General features: G+C 41.3%; 1 protein-coding gene and 1 non-coding gene across 11 annotated transcripts in view; both read left to right on the forward strand.

Moving 5' to 3' along the window:
* Positions 1-15,975, forward strand: part of KIF13A (kinesin family member 13A) — a 202,824-nt gene that overhangs the window by 19,078 nt on the left and 167,771 nt on the right. The gene's annotated exons all lie outside the window — the stretch shown is intronic.
* On the forward strand, positions 481-587 carry LOC139179178 (U6 spliceosomal RNA). Its single transcript, XR_011563601.1, has one exon. It is a non-coding gene; the product is annotated as a U6 spliceosomal RNA (small nuclear RNA).

Genomic DNA, 15,975 nt, shown 5'->3' on the forward strand with positions numbered 1-15,975 from the left:
AGTGTGTGAGATGAGTGCAATTGTGCGGTAGTTTGAACATTCTTTGGCTTTGCCTTTCTTAGGGATTGAAATGAAAACTGACCTTTTCCAGTCCTGTACATTTTGAGACCTGTACATTGGGGAAAAAAGGTGCAGTTTATGTTTCTCTGTGTGTGTGTGTGCGCGCGCGCGAGCTCAGTTGTGTCCAACTCATTGGGACCCCATGGACTGTAGCCCACCAGGCTCCTCTGTCCATGGGATCTCCCTGGCAAGAATACTAGAGTGGGGTGCCATTTCCTCCTCCTGGGGATCTTCCTGACCCAGGGGTCAAACCCAAGTCTCTTGTGTCACCAGCATCGGCAGGCAGATTCTTTACCACTGACCACCTGGGAAGCTCTTATTCATATTTCTAGTTTTCTGAAAAGCTGTCTTTCGTGAGAGGTCTTCAGTTGCCTGTGGCTTCTCATTTGCAGAATGTAGCCCTTTAAAGAAGACTTCTGGGTGCTTGCTTTGGCAGCACATATACTAAAATTGGAACTATACAGAGAAGATTAGCATGGCCCCTGTGCAAGGATGACACGCAAATTCATGAAGCATTCCATATTTTTAGAGCACTTTCTAACACCATACACAAAAATAAACTCAAAATGGATTAAAGATCTAAACGTAAGACCAGAAACTATAAAACTCCTAGAGGAGAACATAGGCAAAACACTCTCTGACATACATCACAGCACGATCCTCTATGACCCACCTCCCAGAATATTGGAAATAAAAGCAAAAATAAACAAATGGGACCTAATTAAACTTAAAAGCTTCTGCACAACAAAGGAAACTATAAGCAAGGTGAAAAGACAGCCTTCAGAATGGGAGAAAATAATAGCAAATGAAGCAACAAACAACTAATCTCAAAAATATACAAGCAACTCCTACAGCTCAATTCCAGAAAAATAAATGACCCAATCAAAAAATGGGCCAAAGAACTAAATAGACACTTCTCCAAAGAAGACATACAGATGGCTAACAAACACATGAAAAGATGTTCAACATCACTCATTATCAGAGAAATGCAAATCAAAACCACTATGAGGTACCATTTCATGCCAGTCAGAATGGCTGCGATCCAAAAGTCTACAAGCAATAAATGCTGGAGAGAGTGTGGAGAAAAGGGAACCCTCTTACACTGTTGGTGGGAATGCAAACTAGTACAGCCACTATGGAGAACAGTGTGGAGATTCCTTAAAAAACTGGAACTAGAACTGCCTTATGACCCAGCAATCCCACTGCTGGGCATACACACTGAGGAAACCAGAAGGGAAAGAGACATGTGTACCCCAATGTTCATCGCAGCACTGTTTATAATAGCCAGTACATGGAAGCAACCTAGATGTCCATCAGCAGATGAATGGATAAGAAAGCAGTGGTACATATACACAATGGAGTATTACTCAGCCATTAAAAAGAATACATTTGAATCAGTTCTAATGAGGTGGATGACACTGGAGCCTATTATACAGAGTGAAGTAAGCCAGAAAGAAAAACACCAATACAGTATACTAACGCATACATATGGAATTTAGAAAGATGGTAACAATAACCCTGTATATAAGACAGCAAAAGAGACACTGATGTATGGAACAGTTTTTTGGACTCTGTGGGAGAGGGAGAGGGTGGGATGATTTGGGAGAATGGCATTGAAATATGTATAATATATGAAACGAGTCGCCAGTCCAGGTTCCATGCACGATACTGGATGCTTGGGGCTGGTGCACTGGGACGACCCAGAGGGATGGTATGGGGAGGGAGGAGGGTTCAGGATGGGGAACACATGTATACCTGTGACAGATTCATTTTGATATATGGCAAAACCAATACAATATTGTAAAGTTAAATAAAATTAAAAAAAAAAAAACCACAAACAAAGACGACTTCTGGGACTTCCCTGCTGGTCTAGTGGTTAAGAATCTGCCAGCCAATGCTGGGGACATGGGTTCTATCCCTGGTCTGGGGAGATTCCAGACTAAGCCCCTGGACCACAGCTACTGAGCCCACGTTTTAGAGCCCAAGAGCTGCAACTCTTGAGCCCTCGTGCCTGGAGCCCGGGCTCTAGAGAAGCCACTGCAATGAGAAGCCCTCGCGTGTCAACTAGAGAGCAGTCCCTGCTCGTCACAACTAGAGAAAGCCCGCACGCAGCACGGAAGATGCAGCATAGCCAACAGGAAATAAATACATAGAAAATTAATTTTTGAAAAAAGACTTGTGCACTGAAAGCAGGTTGTTCCATCAGTACACAGAGCCACGTGGCACTGGCGTCCTGACTGTGAATGTCCCTGTGTGAAAACTGTCAGTGGGGCCAGAAGCCCCGGCCAGGGTCTGGTGCTACCTGCTCTGGGGGCTGTAGCATGGAGGCCAGTCAGGTGGAAGCTGCCTAGAATCTTCTATACTCCCTCTGACGGGGGTGGCAGATAGATGCTAATGGGGTACCTTGCTGTCTTGCATGGCTTAGTGAATGATCTTTGGGGTGTGGAATCTTCTGAACTTGAGGCACCTGTTTCTCATCTTGGCAGGCTGCATCCCCTTGACATTGGGCTGGACTTCTCGGAGGGAGCGTGGCATTTTTACATTGAATAGACCATCCAGTCTTCTTTGCTGGCGGTTAGGAAGCTCTGTGGGTGGTAGAGAAGAGACAGAGCACATCTAGGAATCACGTGGGTACCCTGGTCCAAGTACACTGACCACTTGCCACCTCCTTCGCTTGGGAGGGTGGGCACATCCGGACAGACTTGATCTGAAGAGGGCACCCAGGGGGTTCGGGTTACACGGCTCAGGAACCGTAGGTCTGTGAAGAGTTATTCCAGGCTTCCGGGCCTTCCCCACTGGTTTCTAGAGTGTTCTACAGATTTGAGACCTGGCTTACTGTGAACATCCTGTTAGCTCACGCGTGCCTGCGTCTGTACTTGCTGATTATTTGTTTGTTTAGCTTATTTACAAGCAGAATGATACTTGTCTAGCGCCTGGTGTTCACTTGCCAGCAGTTCACTGTAGCTCTGTGAGTTCTGTCATGGAGTTTTGAGTCAATATTTTGAAATACTTGAGTGTAAGAGACTAATAACCAATTCCATGGCCCTGGAGAATTTGTGCAAACAGTTCACTGCCCCTGCTAGATGTAAGCGTGGGGAAGAACGCCTGGTCTTAATTATCGTCGATGTTTCCTATGTACCTTCCCCTTAGCAGCCAGCACATGCCGTGTGCATGGTAGGTGCTCTCTAGATGTTTATGACTGGACATGTGAAAGGTATGGATGTGCATTTTGCAAGAAGAGCTGGGCCTGGTGCGTGAGTCTATGGCTGGAGTGTTTGTATTTGATCCTCAGGCTGTGTCTGTCATGTCACTAGTGGTTCTGCTGCTTCTAGTCGGGCCCTACGAGATCTTTAATTTTTGCCTTCTATCGTTACATAATAATAGGCTCTGCACTGCTTTGTGATTTGTTTGTTTGTTTCTGATAATGGCAGTACAAATATGTCTCCTGAGTCTTACAACTTTGACTAACAGTGCCTGGGGCTGACAGGCAGAGACATAGCTGCTTAAGTAAGTAAGTAAGTGTTAGTTGCTCAGTCGTGCCTGACTCTTTGTGACCCCATGGACTGCAGCCCACCAGGCTCCTCTCTGTCCATGACATTTTCCAGGCAAGGATCCTGGAGTGGGTTGCTATTTCCTTCTCCAGGGGATCTTCCCAACCCGGGGATCTTCCCAACCCAGGGATCTTCCCAACCCAGGGTCTCCTGCACTGCAGGCAGATTCTTTACCGACTGAGCTGCAAGGGAAGCCCATAGCTGCTTAGTGTCACTTAAGTAAAGATTGATCCGGCCCAGGTGTCACCCAGACTTTGACAGAGTCTGCATATTTTATGTCAGCAGCACAACATACGTGGCAGCCTCAGCAGCGAGCTTTGTACCGGTAACTAGCAGAAGAGAACCCTGTTCTGGGCAAAGTCATGAGGCTAGGTACGTTTCACTTCCTGTAGCGCTAGAGCTGTTATCTGCCCCAGAGGCGGTATGTGGTCCCAGACTTGGGTGGGTCCCACAGCAGGCTGACTTGGCACTGATGTGAGTCAATATGGGAAGAGAGGAAGTGTCATGGGGAGAGAGGGGTGGGGAGACAGAACGAGAGGAAGGAAAGATACTGGGGTGGGGGCGTTGCCCGTGCATCTGCTTCCAGCTTTACCTGGAGTCCAGTGCCGGGTAACCTGGGTCAGCTCCCTGGGTGGCAGGGGCTGCTGGCCCACGTCCTCTACTTTCTCCTGGTGGATTAGGGGCGCCCCTCATCCTCTGGTTCCTAGGCAGTTGGCTTGATACCACATCTTCTGCTTGTCCTCAAGGCAGTGTTTCTGTTGTTAACTCTGAAGCACACACACCAAAGGACGCTCCTAAGATTATCACTGCCCCAGGGGTTCTTTGAGGGTGGTAGTCAATTTGTACCAATTTGTCCAAGAATGCACATGGGAGTGGAAGTCATGTGAGAATGGCCCTCTGTAGGAATAGCCAGTCTGTTTTTTTTTTTTTTTGTATTTTAAGTAAGCTCTTACAGACTTTATTGCCTCTCTGAAGTCTATACAGACTTTATTACATAAGCACTTTATTAACAAGTTACTTTTGATACATCTCACAGTGATTACCAAACAGTCACTAGTAATAGTCCCATGGATGAGCCTTGTTGCTTCAGAAATCAGAGCAGGAAGGCAGAAGGCTCAGAGGCGAGCTAGCTGAGAGCAGCAGAGAACCCTGGCTGCAGGTTTTACCAGTGAGAAAGGCAGGGCAGTTACTGGGCGTCGTTGCCAATAGCAGTCTGTATGGTCAGGTATTTCTTGACTCTGGAGAGAACCAGGCATCCAGGCCCTCAGAACATACAGGCTTCTGGAAAGCTTTGGAATTCAGATAATTTTCTCTGCTTTAGGCAAATTTTTCCAATCCTTGAGCAATCAAGTGTAAGATGGGCTTCTGCTGTCTTTCCTTCTTCACAGCACTTTTGAAATGACAGAGTAACAAATAAATCTGTTCTACTTTTATTATTAGTTTTTTTAACCCAAGGGGATGTGTGGCTGACCTCTTGGGAGCTCACAGCTGACTTTTGCATGGCTTAGGGCTTCCAAATGCAGGAAAGTAGAAGGCGTATATCCTTCCTTCTCCTTTTGGAATCTCCAGTAACTTTTTTAATACCACTTTTCTTCTAATTATAAAAGTGATGCACATTCACTGTTAAAAAACTTAGAAAAGATAACCTATTAGAGAGATGTAAATAAAATTTGCTCATCATCCTGTTAATATTTTGATGCAATTCCCTTTTCCCGTACGTGGTATTTTACACCGCTGAATGAAGAACTTACTTCGTGGGGTTATGAAAACATAGCGGTTGCACACTGCCTCTCGGCTGTGACGCTGTCTAAAATTTCAGAACACTAACTTCAGCTCAGAATTAGTCTAAATGAGTTCTCACTGACATTTTACCTGTGTGTTGCTTCAATATCTCCCTTCACCAAAGCCTTCAACTCCTCAGACTACTTTTTCCTCGAGAAAATGCCCAGCACCAAAGGGAATAGAACCTCTACTGAGTCAGCCAAGCATGATCTGTGGAATATTTGGAATGTTCCCTCCCTCATAGATGAAACAGCATTAGTGCTCTTCTGGAACCCGGGCTCCCTGGGTGTCAATCTCAGCACCTGCTTAACCTCACCGAGCTTCAATTCCCAACTTTGTTTAAAATAGATAAAGCACTTAAAACAATTTCTAGCACCTGGAAAATACAGTGTTAGCTATTTCTATTGGTGCATTGTCCCTAATGCAGTATAGTAAGAACTGTGAGAGGATGGTGCTGATGTATGATGAGTAATGATGAGAAGAACAAAAGTACTGTGAGATAATTTCTCAGTTATTTGATGGGAGGATGCAGTTGTCTGTGCCTGATCTATGTTGAAACAAACAAACAGTGTACTGTATTTGGATTAGATCTGATTTTATTCATACTCTCCTTTTTGTAAATGCTCAGATGGTCACCAGTAAGGATCTTCTGAATTGTGTTCTTTCAGCTATGCTTCAGAACTTTTGAAAGTGTACTTTGCTTACTGGCAAAAGTATGTTCCAGAATCTTGAATACTAACTGTGTCAAGCTATAAACTCATTTAGTGGAAAAGAATATTAGAGACAAATTCCAGTGATGTACCACGTTATTTCTCGTAAGTATTAAACTTGCTATGTTAAGTCACTTTAGAGATAGAATTAAAAATCTACACGTGTAGATTGTTTAACTTTTTTGAGTTGACATTGATAATTTTAATTTTAACCTTTCCATGATCATCTTTGCGTGAAAGAACTCTGGACAGAAGTTCACTTGCTCCTTGGATGAAAAGCTATGACCAACCTAGACAACATATTAAAAAGCAGAGACATTACTTTGCCAACAAAGGTCCATCTAGTCAAAACTATGGTTTTTCCAGTAGTCATGTATGGATGTGAGAGTTGGACTATAAAGAAAGCTGAGCACTGAAGAATTGTTGCTTTTGAACTGTGGTGTTGGAGAACACTCTTGAGAGTCCCTTGGACAGCTAGGAGATCCAACTAGTCCATCCTAAAGAGAATCAGTTCTGAATATTCATTGGAAGGACTGATACTAAAGCTGAAACTCCAATACTTTGGCCACCTGATGAGAACTGACTCATTGGAAAAGAACCTGATGCTGGGAAGATTGAAGGTTGGAGGAGAAGGGGATGACAGGAGATGGTTGGATGGCATAGCTGACCTGATGGACGTGAGTTTGAGTAAACTCCAGGAGTCGGTGATGGACAGGAAGCCCTGGCATGCTGTAGTCCATGGGGTCACAAAGAGTTGGGGACAACTGAGTGACTGAACTGAACTGATCTATGGATGTGAAAGTTTGACTATAAAGAAAGCTGAGAGCCCAAGAATTGATGCTTTTGAACTGTGGTGTTGGAGAAGACTCTTGAGAGTCCCTTGGACTGCAAGGAGATCCAACCAGTCAATCCTAAAGGAAATCAGTCCTGAATATTCATTGGAAGGACTGATGCCGAAGCTGAAACTCTAGTACTTTGGCCACCTGGTGAGAATAACTGACTCAGTGGAAAAGACCCTGATGCTGGGAAGATTGAAGGTTGGAGGAGAAGGGGACGACAGGAGATGGTTGGATGGCACAGCTGACTTGCTGGACATGAGTTTGAGTAAGCTCCAGGAGTTGGTGATGGACAGGGAAGCCTGGCGTGCTGCAGTCCATGGGGTCGCAAAGAGTCGGACACGACTGAGCAACTGAACTGACCTGAAGCACCACGATCACACTACTTCCCTATCTGCAGGGTTTTAGCCCCACTGCTGTATTTCTTTTTTATTTGATGAGCTTGTGATTATTCCTTAATCTAAAACTGTGACAAATGCTAACATGTGCTTTATCCTCACAAAGGTAAATTTAAAATAAAGCAGTAAGGTCAACATCAACCCTGATAATAAAACTACTGAATAAGTTATAAGATTTAGCATCACAGATGTCTTCGATGGTTGTGCTTGGAAAACATCTCCCTAATGAAGCAAAGTTAAATTACTTTGTTTTGAGTCACTTGTAATAATTTCTTTCCCTTCCTGCTTCTAAAAAAAGAATGGAACTTTTGACTTAGTAAAAGCTATGTGAAATTTTGTAAGGGCCAGGGAAAGAGTTTTTCTGTCCGAACAGAGTTTCTCTCAATAATTGTTGAAATACTGGCCAATAAAATGGCCTTTAGGAGACTTGAATCAAATAGAACAAAAGCCTTATTCTTCCCCACCTATGATTTTTAATATATGAATATTGTTCTCAGATAGTCAAGTTTTAATATGTTTAGCATTATTGGAAGCATTTCTTTATCACCAAATTAAATATGTGGACAGACCGTATCTAGAGATTGACCAAAACTAAGAACTAGCAGAGGATACTAATCCAGCATTTTCAGTTAGGGTGCTTTAGTTTCCTTTGATTTTTTTTTTTTTTTTAATATACCTTTCAAAATTCTAAAAACATTTATCTGGAGCAAAATCAAGTAAGCTTTGAAGATCTTCAGATGGTAATCACCTTAGCCTGTGAAAAATTTGTCAGATTAGTATCATTTTTATCCAATTAATACCAGAAACAAAAATAGAAAACAAACAAAAACCCAAACCAAAAAATAAATGAACAAACAAACTTTAAACTTCTGTGTTTCTTTTCATGAAAGTCGCATCAATGTACACTCAGTTTGACAGCATTCTACTTTTATTTTCTTTCTCTGTGTTAATTCAGTAACTATTTTGATGAATTTTATTTACTTCCACTTTATTAGTGATGGGGTTCAATACTTATTATCTTTGCTTTTTCTACAGTTGAGGGCAATAGGGAATAAGGTACAGTTTCCTGATGTTTATGAGAACCACAGACAGACTTATTAAAACATCCTTTTAGGCCAATGAATGATCACAGCTTCTGAGAAGTAGGTGAATGGACTTACTTGAATATTATTTGCATTTTGCCTATTTTTCAAATGTGTTTGATTTGATTTGATGTATTGATTTGATACATTTGCATATTGCAAAATGATCACCACCTTAACTTAGCTCACAGCTCCATCGTGACACATAATTCTGTTTTGTGTTGAGAGCATTTAAGATGTGGTCTCTTAGCAACTTTCAAGTATGTGATAGAGTATTATTAGCTATCATTGCCATGCAGTAGATCCCAAACTTTAAATATAGTCTCTTTGGACTGTTTTTGTCTGTTTCATGTGTAATAGTCGATAATAAGTGCCGTTTGCCTCTCTTGGTTTGGCCTAATTAAAGGATAATATAAAGGGCTTAAAATACGTTTGGTGCTTGTTGGGCCAATTTTGTGGTGATTTCGAGTCTCTGACTTGCTTGCTGGGATTCGGTTTAGCTTATATCTTAATAACTTGCTTGGTTATCTCCACACCAGTTGCTGCTTCCCAGCTTGGTCATCTCAACTCCTTGCTGGGTTTCCAACTCTCTCCTCCAGCCAAGACTCTCCCCTTACCATGCCCACATCTGATGAAGTTACACATTCAAGCTCTTCCGTTCTTACTCTCTCCAGTCTGAAATGCCCTTTTAGCCTCCTGTCCATTCATGTTCATTAATCCCTTCTAGATCGTCGTCTAGATCATTGATTCAAAATTCATCTCATTCAAAATCCAGCCTCTTTTCTATGACCCTTGTTTTAACTTCAAATCCTCTTAATGGTGTTTAGTTTTAGCCATGTTATCATGAATTCGTTCACTTACCTTTTTATAATTAAAAAGCCCCCCAAATTATAAGCTTGTTGAAAGAAAGCTTATCAGCTGCCTTCACTTTGATGCATCAAAGGTGTCTAGTGTGACAGAGGGCCCTCAACAGCATAGTGGGGGAGCTGGTGATTTGCGGTGCTTGGAACTTTCTTTTTAGTGGTGGAGTCAGTAGGGCTTTCTTTCCAGCTCCCTTCACTTTTGCTTTGCTGTTTCTCATGCACAGCTCTATGATGGACAGTACATCATGAGTCTACTTACCTGAATTTGCCAGGGAATTCTTACCCGTATTTTCTGTGGATAACATTTTTCTCCTGAGCAATGACATAAAAAAGTATTTCTCAAACATTTAAAACCAAGGCCCCATTGGATCAACCTGAGAACCTAACATCCCCCCGAGAGACAATATTCTCATGTATCCTCTGAGAAAAGGAAGGGAGAATCCTTTTATTTTCTCCCAATTATAATTGATAACGACTCTCCTCTTACTTACTGATGTTGAAGGTTATTACTCTAAAATAATGGCGCTTTTTAGGCCAACCTGATTACATTCATAAATGTATATTTAGGGTATGGAAGGAAAAATTGTATTTGTGGAGAAAGTCTTGCTAAACAAAGAGGTCTTGGTTTTGAAGTTCATCATGGTTATTTTTAGTTATATTCATTTGTTAAGTTCACAGCAAACTGGGAAATTCTTAAAGAGATAAGAATACTAGGTCACCTTACCTGTCTCCTGAGAAACCTGTGTGCATATCAAGAAGGAACAGATAGAACTGGACATGGAACAACCGACTGGTTCAAAACTGGGAAAGGAGTACAACAAGGCTGTATATTGTCACCCTGCTTATTTAACTTATATGTACATTGTGTGAGATGCTGGGCTGGATGAATCAAAAGCTAGAATCAAGATTACCGGGAGAAATATCAATAACCTCAGATATGCAGATGATACCACTCTTAATGGCAGAAAGTGAAGAGGCACTAAAGAGCCTCTTGATGAAGGTGAAAGAGAAGAGTGAAAAAGCTTGCTTAAAACTCAACGTTCAGAAAACTCAGATCATGGCACCCGGTCCCATCACTTAATGGCAAATAAATGGGGACAAAATGGAAAGAGTGACAGACCTTATTTTCTTGGGCTCCAAAATCACTGCAGATCGTAACTGCAGCCGTGAAATTAAAAGACGCTGACTCCTTGGAAGAAAAGCTATGACAAACATAGTTCGCGTTTTAAAAAGTAGAAACGTCACTTCGCCGACAAAGTCCATGTAGTCAAAGCTATGGTTTTTCGTTAGTCATGTATGGATGTGAGAGTTGGACCATAGAAAGACTGAGCACTGAAGCATTGATGCTTTTGAACTGTGGTGCTGGAGAAGATGTGAGAGTCCCTTGGACAGCAAGGAGATCAAGCCAGTTAATCCTAAAGGAAATCAACCCTGATTATTCACTGGAAGGACTGATGCTGAAGCTCCAATACTTTGGCCACCTAATGTGAAGAGCTGACTCATTGGAAAAGACTCTGATGCTAGGAAAGTATTTCCAGTCAAAGTAAAATCCAAAATTATTTTTCATGACCCTCTGTCCCCCAAAAGTTTTCAAACTGAAATATATTTGTCATATAACATTGTGTGAGTTTAAAGTGTACGACATATTGATTTGATAGCTTTATGTATTACAACATGACTGACACTGTAGTGTTAGCCACTGTCTCTATCATACCACATAATTATCATTGTTTTTTTTGTGGAGGAAAAATTAAGATCTAGTCTCAGCAAGTTTGATGTTTATTACTTAGTATTATCTATAATTGCTGCACTGTGCATTAGATCACCAGGATTTATTTATCTACTAGTTGCAAGTTTGTATCCTGAAACAACATCCTTCCCCACCCCTGATAACTACCATTTTATTCTTTTTGAATTCGGCTTTTCTTAGATTCCGCATGTATGATAGCATACACTATTTGTCTGTCTGCGTATTGCATTTAACATAATGTCTTCAAGGCCACCCACATTGTTGCAGATGGGAGCATTTCCTTCTTTCTCATGGCTGACTAATATTACACACACACACACACACACACACACACAGTATTGTCTTAATCCATTCATCCATTGACTGGCACTTAGGTTGCTTCCATTTCCATATCTTTGCTGCTGTGAACAGTGTTACAGTAATCATGGGAGTGTGTATGTCTCTTTGCTATCTTGTTTTTATTTCCTTTGGGTGTATACTCCGAAGTGGAATTGCCTGATCGTTATGGTCGTTATGTTTTTAAGTTTTTTGCGAAACCTGCGTGTTGTTTTCCTTAGTGGCTGAAGCAGTTTACATTCCCACCAACAGCGTACAAGGGTTCCTCTTTCTCCACATTCTTGGCAGTGCTTGTTATCTCTTTTCTTCTTGATGATAGCCATTCTAACAGATGTGAGATGATAGTTCATTGTAGTTTTGACTTGCATTTCCCTAATGGTTAGTGATGTTGGTACCTATTTGTGTACCTGTTGGCCACTGGGACAATGTCTCTTTCGTTCCTTAGCTAGCTTTTAAATCAGATGTTTGGTTTTTATTATTGAGTTATATGAGTTCTTTATGTGTTTTGGGTATTAACTCCTTATCCCATATATGGTTTGCAGATATTTTCTCCCACTCTATTTTCATCCTTTTCATTTTGTTGAATGTTTCCTTTGCTCTGCAGAATTTTTTTATTTTTGATTTCCATTGACTCATACTCTTTTCTTATGATTCTACCGTTGGCAACTTTTAACTCCTAACATTTCTCTGCTGGTTGTGGAATCACAAATGCCATCCAAAATGAATGCACAATGCAACTTTTCCCAGACTGTGCCCATAAGTGCCCTTGAAAGGGTCATGCTGATTGGTGGAAACGGATAACTTTTAATTGCATGAAGAAACCTACCATTCAGTGTCTCCAACATTCATTTTCATTTTGGGGGTGAATGCAGTGGTTTAATAAGTGTACATTGAAAATACCTATCTTGCCTACAGAGGAGTACTCTTTACTTCAGGCAGAATGGTGTCTCAGCAGTAAAGAATCTGCCTGCAATGCAGGAGATGTGGGTTTGATCTCTGGGTTGGGAAGATCCCCTGGAAGAAGAAATGGCAACACACCCCAGTGTTCTGGCCGGGAAAACCCCATGGACAGAGGAGCCTGGCAGCCTACCGTCCATGGGGTCACAAAGAGTCAGACACAAGTGAAGGGACTGAGCAGGCACACACAGGATGTATCTCTACTTGTTGGGGAGAAAACTCCTAATACAAAGGGGTTGGGATCATCTTATTTTGGGATTGTTTAGTGACTGGCTGTTTCCAGCTGGTTTATTTTTCTAAGAATACATTCTTTCCTCTCCTGCTTTCCAACTCTTGACTTGTATGTGTCCATACAGAGAAACATCTGGTATTCTGAGAATTTTATTTTTGGTGGCAACTGAGTATTTTTATAACACTCTTGTTTGTATTCTAGCTCCCAAACATAATGGAGCACGATTAATAAAGAGCAATTTGCAAATGTATGTAACATACATGATTTTGTATGAGTATAATTGAATGTTCCATGAGGCTCTGTGAGCATAAACGAGACTTTCTGTCTGGAAGCACTCATGAGCTTCTGGCATCATGTCACCTTCACTTGTCATTGTGTACTTAGCACAAAGACTTACAGTAAACCTTGAATGAATGGTAAGATGTGTATAGTTCCTAAACATGACTTGTACGTGGCTTACCAACCTATTCATTTTTTACTTAGAAATAAATACATGAAATGTTCGCATTGCCAAAGTAAGTTCATAGTTGGATTTTTATACATTCAAGAAAATAAATAGGGGATGAAAATCAGTTTAGTGTTGGGGTGATTGAAACTATGACGATGGGTTAGATGGAGTAAATGAAATTAAAATACAAGAATAAGTCATACATCAAGAATTAATTTGAAGTATCACGTTATACATTCAAGGTGATGATGAAGCAATTGAATAGAAGTTTGAAATATGAAATGCTATGAGGATAGTAGATTGGAAAAAGTAAGTTGTTGTTAGAATATCCAATTGTTGTGGTCTTTGCCTCTCAAAATGCAAACAACAGCTGTACTACATTTATAGAGAATAGTCTTCACTATTTATAGCTTGAGAACCAATGTTATAAGCAAGAAACTATGTATTAAGATATTTATAGTGATTTTACTTGACAATTTTAGGTGCTTGGAAGTCTGATGTATCTAGTTTTAGAGTTAGACGTGTGCTGTGCAGAACCCTGTATGCAAAAAAAATTTTCTAAAAGAACAGTTGCAAGAAATTTTTCTGCTAAGAGGGGCCAGAGGTCACATTTTCCAGGGAAGAGTTTTTGCAAGCCACTTTGGTGGGTTTTGAGGAGTTTAGGTTGACATGAGGGGTCATCTGGACATAGTAGATGAAATCAGTTTCACGAAGACAAATTACAGTTGATTAGAACGGATGGTGACTGTGCTTTGGTTAAACCCCTCATTGTGCAATAAGGTATAATTGTAACTAGATGAAAATGCAGTGGCTTGTAGAGGCGGGTGTCTGTTATATAAAGAGTTTTCTATTTCTGTGTCAGGTTTCGGACAGAAGGCTGCTTCAATAGCAGGGCTTGGGGATAGTTTTTAGAGACTTTTCATGGTTGAAATGTCTCTCTGTGATTGTTTCCTGTAATAAGACCGGTGCCAAGACTTTAGAGTGCTCCTTTAAAGCTTTTTGAAAAACCGTGGGAGCCATTGTGGTAGCCAGTTTCATGACAGTTGTGAATGGGAAGGAACAAACCTCTATCAGGCTGTTAGATGCTCCATACATATCATGTCTTCAAATGTGAGAACCCCAGCACCGCTTTCACTAATTGTTTCATTTAGGCATAACTTGTCTCCTTAAATTAGATGACTAATTTCATGTATATTGAGATCCTGTCTTGGATTCCATGTTTCTATGTTGGTTGTTCTTACAGTGCTAGGCAAGAAGTAGGTGATCAATAAGACTGTGCTAATTCATTTGGAAAGGTTGGACCATAAGCAGGTGGCACTCATAGCTGCATGATTGATAGTCTTTAAAAGAGTGTGTACACAACTGGATTTCTATGGACCTTCTTCACAGTGGACCCATAGAGCAGTGGTTATAAGCACAGACTCTGGAGCCAGGCTATCTGAGTTCAAATCCCAGCTCTTTTCAAATATTGCTGTGTGACCCTGGACAAGTTCCCCGACCTCTGCATGCAACGTTTCCTCATGTCAGTGAGGATGACACGACCTACTTGGGGTGGACGTGAGGATTACAAGAGTCAACACTTGAAGAGTGTTTAGAACGGTGCCTGTTGGGACTTCCCTGCTGGTGCAGTGGATAAGAATCTGCCTGCCAGTGCGGGGACATGGGTTTGATCCCTAGTCTGGGAAGATTCCATGTGCCACAGAACAACTAAGCCCGTGCACCACGACTACTGAGCCAGCGAGCTGCAACCACTGAAGCCCGCCTACCTAGAGCCTGTGCGCCGCAGCAAGAGAAGCCATTGCCATGAGGAGCAAAGAGGAGCCCCTGATTTCTGCAACGAGAGAAAGCCGGCACAAAGCAGTGAAGACCCAGAGCAGTTAGAAGAAAAAAAAAAACAGCACCTGGCACTGAATCTGTATATCAGCTTGCTCTGCTTTCTGTTCACCCTCAACTTGTTAGCCAATAAGATTTAAAGTAATATTTACTTTTAAAAATTGTATTTATGATCTGAAACAGATGGAGGTCATTTCAGAGAAACCTGTGCACAGGGATTACAGTCACTATCAATGGCATCATCTTAAATATAAAAGACAATGGTTGACTGGTGTGATGAATAAATTTGCGTGTATTTAAGCAATTATATGGATGTGTGAACACCAAGTTGGCATAAATTAACTCACAGGTTAATGCATGGAAATAAACCATATTGATTTGGTGCAACCTCTTCCTGGGACTTGACAAGGAGTCGCAGTAAATGGGGGATTGCTCCCTTAAACGTAGCCCACGCCGTCTTTGGTGTAATAAACCATGCCCTTCCTTTTAGCTGTTATCACATCCAAATGGCCAAATCATTAAACCTTAGTTCCGTTGGTGTATTGAAGTAAGATAAATTTTGACCCAGAAATGGATACTTCTTGTATTTCAAACACTGAGTAAGTGCATATTGTTGTGTTTGTTTAAGAAAGGCACTTGTTCAAGAATATTCTGAAATTACAAGGGAGATTTTACTTAGTGTCTATGTGATTTGTTAGCCAGATACCCAGATTGGTGTGCAGGGAGAGAAATTCACATGAAACTTTGTCTAATCAGTTCTTTACCTGAGTGGTTCAGAGATGAAAGAAAGCAGAATGGCCATTCAATGAATTGGTAGAGTAGATTTATTATTGTTGTTTTGTTATGTTTAAATAAAAACAGATGGAAACCCAGGTTCTAGTTCTGGCTCGGCTGCTGACTGCCTGATCCTAGACAAGTAAAAATAGTCCCAGTTTGTGAATTGAGGAGGTTGTACCAGATTGAGGTGGTTAGACCTAAGGCCTCATCTGACTGTCATGTTCAGCGATTCTGAACATGACAGCGATTCTGAATTTAAAGAATTGTTTGAAAGTCCTTGTAAAGGGGCATGTACTGTAACCAGTTGAACTCGGGTCATAGAATCAGTAAAATTCTATTGTGAAAATGTCTTCAATGTAA

The sequence above is a fragment of the Bos indicus genome, chromosome 23, assembly GCF_029378745.1.
Source record: "Bos indicus isolate NIAB-ARS_2022 breed Sahiwal x Tharparkar chromosome 23, NIAB-ARS_B.indTharparkar_mat_pri_1.0, whole genome shotgun sequence".
Classification (NCBI taxonomy): domain Eukaryota; kingdom Metazoa; phylum Chordata; class Mammalia; order Artiodactyla; family Bovidae; genus Bos; species Bos indicus.